The 4,363-nt window shown below is 41.7% G+C and overlaps 1 pseudogene; it reads left to right on the plus strand.

The window, feature by feature from the left end:
- The first annotated feature begins 9 nt into the window (after nucleotides 1–9).
- LOC103257500 overlaps nucleotides 10–4,363 on the plus strand; it is a 193,988-nt pseudogene continuing 189,634 nt past the window's right edge.

Raw genomic sequence — 4,363 nt, forward strand, 5'->3', positions numbered from 1 at the left:
GCGCCCGGCACCGGCCCGCACCCCTTGGAAGCCTCGACCAGCGAGTCCGGCGCCCGCAGCTCCGGGCGCGCGGGGAGAGCGGGGTCCACTGCGGGGAGAAGGGGGAGCGGGACACCGAGGATGGACGCACAGACCTGGCCCGTGGGCTTTCGCTGTCTACTCCTTCTGGCTCTCGTGGGGTCTACCCGAAGCGAGGGCGCGCAGACCTGCGAAGAAGTTCGGAAACTTTTCCAGTGGCGGCTCGCGGGCGCTGTCAAGGGGCTGCCGGAGTCGCCGCGGGCAGGTGAGGCGCGACTGGCGGGCGCAGGGCGGGGGGCGTCTGAAGGCGGGCCCTGCGCTCCCCCGGCTCCCGGGGGTGGTGCTTGGTGGGGAGATGACCTTTCAGGCCCTCCGGCGGCACGAGGTGGAGCGGAGTCTGGGGGTGCTCGGTGTGGACACCCCGCCCCGGCGCAGCCCCGGGTACTCTCTGACCACGCCAACAGCAGAGCCGAGTTCTGGGCGTTCGCTTCCCTCCTGGGCTCCCTTCATCTCGGATGATGAATTGGAGGGAACCAGCAGCGCAGACATCTGGGGACAGCGCGGCCTGACTGCGTTGCTGTTCCCAAGAGTGATTTCACCAGTGCCCGCCGGGGGGGGGTGGGGGGGTTTCGGGTAGCTGTTTTCTCATAAGGTAGATGGGATTGAGTTGGTCGCCCCAAGATTGGTGCTAAAAACACAAAACCAGCGTGATCCTCCTTTGCTGGAGAACGGGGCAGCGACAAGGCAGCCAGTCTTCTCTGTAGTTAGGACTCGGACCCTCAGCTGCCCCTCCGGCTCTGGCACCAAACCTTCGCAGGAAACCCACTGTCTAGTGTGTCTTTCAGGACCACGAGGTGGTTTCAAGTCTGCATGTTGTTAATGGCAACAGGCAAACAACCTGAACATATCGAGAAGTCACTTAACGTGGATGAGATGCACCGGGGCATACACAGGGAAAGAATTCGGTTAGTGTGGCCAGTGTAGATGCTTCCTGTAAGCGCCTTCTGCCTTCGTTTTTACGCCCTGCTCCCCATTTCCACTACACAGATGTCCTTCCACTGGCGGGAGTTCCCATTATGTTCTGTCTGGAAGAATAGGTCTTAGTTGTCAAGCCCAAGAGCAGGTGTCTGGAGCTAAGTAAAATCTCACTAGAGCAAAGCACCTCTTCAGCTGTGGCTATGCAGCCAGCTCTCAGACGCATCTGTGAGGTTATTGGCTGAACAAAGAACTTGTGGAGGAGGCTAGAGTATGAAATCCATCCTCTGCCCGAGTTTTCAGGGTGGGGAGACTGGCTGTTAGCACTGGTGAGCTGCAGCAGCTTGTCTTGATGGCTTAGCTGGTTGCGAACTCAATTTTCAAGTCATGGGGTGGGGGGTGGGGGGACCTGAGCATTTTGGAACGTTGAATCCATTTGCGTTTATACGAGCAGTGTTAAACACACACTTATTAGTACGTGTTTGGTGCTAGGTGCTTTCTTTTCCTATGTTACTTGAAACATAGTTGACATTCAGTTTAGGATAAGTCTCTCCTCAAACACGATACTCCCTTACAAATCTGTATTTTCTTATTCAGTGCATTCTTTTTTAGTAAGAAATAAGCCTCACTTCTCAGCTATAGATAAAAACTAAAGTAGGTTTGTATGTGTGGGGATGGTGGCGTGGTGGTGAGAGTGTTGAGCTGTGAAATGTGTTAAAATGGCAACACCTAAAATTTTTGCCTTTCAGATACCATAACTTTGGCTGCTATGTTCATGAATGTTGACAGTTCCCTAGGAAGGACTTGACTGGTCTTGTACCTCAGTATTTCTGGTACCTGCTTAACCCTGGCTAGTCACATTTCTAGAACCTTGTGTGCATCATCTCTGAAGAGGAACTTTCCAGAGTATCAATCACTGGGGTAGCCTTGTACCAGGATGCAAGGGAAAACCAAAGCTCTGTCCTGCAGAGAAGGAAATGGCTGTAATTGTTTTTATTTGATACACATGACACACAAAGAAGTGCCAGGATGGCAAGACTGTTTTCTAAATCATTCTGGATTGTTTTCCTGTTGCTGGTACCTTTCTTTGTCTGTGACTCAAGGTGATGGAGGAATCACAGAAGCATTCATTTAAGAGGTTTAGAGACATCAGTGGTACTGGTGGAAAGAAAGGCTACATTCCTTTGATATTTTCATTAAGAAAAAGTCACATGAAAGTTTTATTCTGATTTTGCCTCTCCCCCAAAAAGGTATTCATATATGAATTGATATAATTGTTCTTATATTGATGAATTGTTCTTGTCTCTTTAGTGGTGTCATTCTTTTATTTGAATAATTCAACAAAATAGTAAACTGTCGTTTAACATTGATTTCACAATTCTTCTCACCAAAATTAAAAAAAATCTCATTGCTAGGCTGAGTAAACCACACATGCCACATACTTTATAAATATTTATCTTTACTTTTGTATTTATATATGGTCTATAACAGTTAACATGATTGAGTATAGTAGTCGAGTATGTTATTCTCTAAAATTATCCCCAGTCTCGAGAAACTGACAGTTAATATATAAGTACTCATTTTGTCATGACACTATAAATATTAATCTTTTTAACAATGTATTCATTTAACACATTGCCTTTCATTGAGTAAAGCAAATACATTTAATTTGATATTAACCTGGGAAGTTGTTTTTTGTTTGTTTGTTTGTTGGTTGGTTGGTTTTTCGTGCTTTCTCGCCTTTCTTGTCCCCAGTGGTTAATTCCTGAGATGTTTAGCCAAAATGAGTTTTTATAACATAAGCAGGTAGAATAACTTTTTACAGTTTCTTCCATTTGTGACTTTTACTTCTTCTGAAAAATATTACTTACTTTGAAATTATTACAATGGTGAGAACAGCCATTTAAATGGTTTCTCAGAATCCCCTCACCTTTGTTCTCTGCCCTGCGCCAATTCTTTTAAGCCTATTGAGCTCCTAAGGATGTTTGGATGGGAAATGTAAAAAAGGAGAGAAGGTGTAAATGTGATTAGAATTACAGATTCTGTGTTCTGATTTTATTTCCTAAGTAGTAGTCAAGGTGCCCTTTGGTCTTGTTTATTTTATTCAGAAAAGAACCGTTAGTGAAAGTGCCTTTTAAAGGTCCTTTCATTTTTATTTTATTTATTGGGGAGGGAGGAGAATGCTTTCCCATTGACATTCTCTTTGCACATGCATGGTCCACACATGCATTTTTTCCTCTTTTAGGGGATAATTCAGAAAGGGGGAGTTTATAAAAATTTCTGAGACTACATTCAGGTAATTTATCTTCCACCTAGTTTTTGAAAGATGAACGTTCATTGATATTGAACTCTATATTAAGTATACTCTCAATGTTAAGTAGTTTGAAAGATAACTTTTCCTTGGTAGAGTGTGGCTGTAAATGGGATAATAAAAATAAACTTTTGGTGTGACCAAATGAAAATTTAATACTATAAGACAGTTTAAATAGTCCTCTATAGTTTTTTTATTTTTTATTTTTTATTAAACTGCCTTCATTATATGCAATTCTTATAGTTGTTTCAAGGACAGTGTTTTTTCATTTTTTACAAAAAAACCTAAGAAAAACGATCTACTTGGTAACCTTGGAGTTTGAAATTACTGGATAGACATCTGGGTTTCAAAGCTTGTGTTTGCCACATATAGTTCTGTTTCCAATAATTTATTGTCTTTGATCCTCTGTTTTGTCATCTGTAACTGGGAATATTCTTAAAAGGTGGTTGCATAGATAAAATAATTATGTAGTATGCCACAAATCCAGGCTCATAAGTGCTCAAGAATGTGTTCATGTTGTCCTTATAATTTTTAATTTAGTGTCTTGATTTTAACTTGACTTGATTTTTAGGGATGAATTTTTAGTTTTAGAATGTTGTATACAATAATAATAAGTTGATTTTTATATTAATAAGTTGTTTTTATAATAAGTTGATTTTTTTTTTTTAAAAAGTCAAAAATGATAATTTTCTAATTTGGGAAATACGTTTTTCTCTGAAATGGCATCTATTATGTTATAGTGAATACTTTGTTTCCTTTTGTAAGCTAATAAATCCTAAGAAGTCTTAACCATTGCTAGCTGCATTACTTCTAGCCACTGTTGTCACTGTTTGTCAAACCACCATTCTTCTGGGAGGCAAGATAGTATCTGTAGGATAGTTTAGAGATTCACACAATCAGAAGGCTGGTGGCCATAGTCACTTATTGACATTAATCTCAAATTGACTCTCTGTTTCTCATGAATTAATCCTTTTGCTGCTTGAGCAGCATATTTATTTATTTATTTTTATTTTTAATCAATATTTTTTATTATGATTTTGTGGGGTACAGTTAAGGGTT

This window comes from Carlito syrichta, unplaced genomic scaffold (assembly GCF_000164805.1).
Source record: "Carlito syrichta isolate Samal-C Ts95f unplaced genomic scaffold, Tarsius_syrichta-2.0.1 Scaffold301775, whole genome shotgun sequence".
Taxonomy (NCBI): domain Eukaryota; kingdom Metazoa; phylum Chordata; class Mammalia; order Primates; family Tarsiidae; genus Carlito; species Carlito syrichta.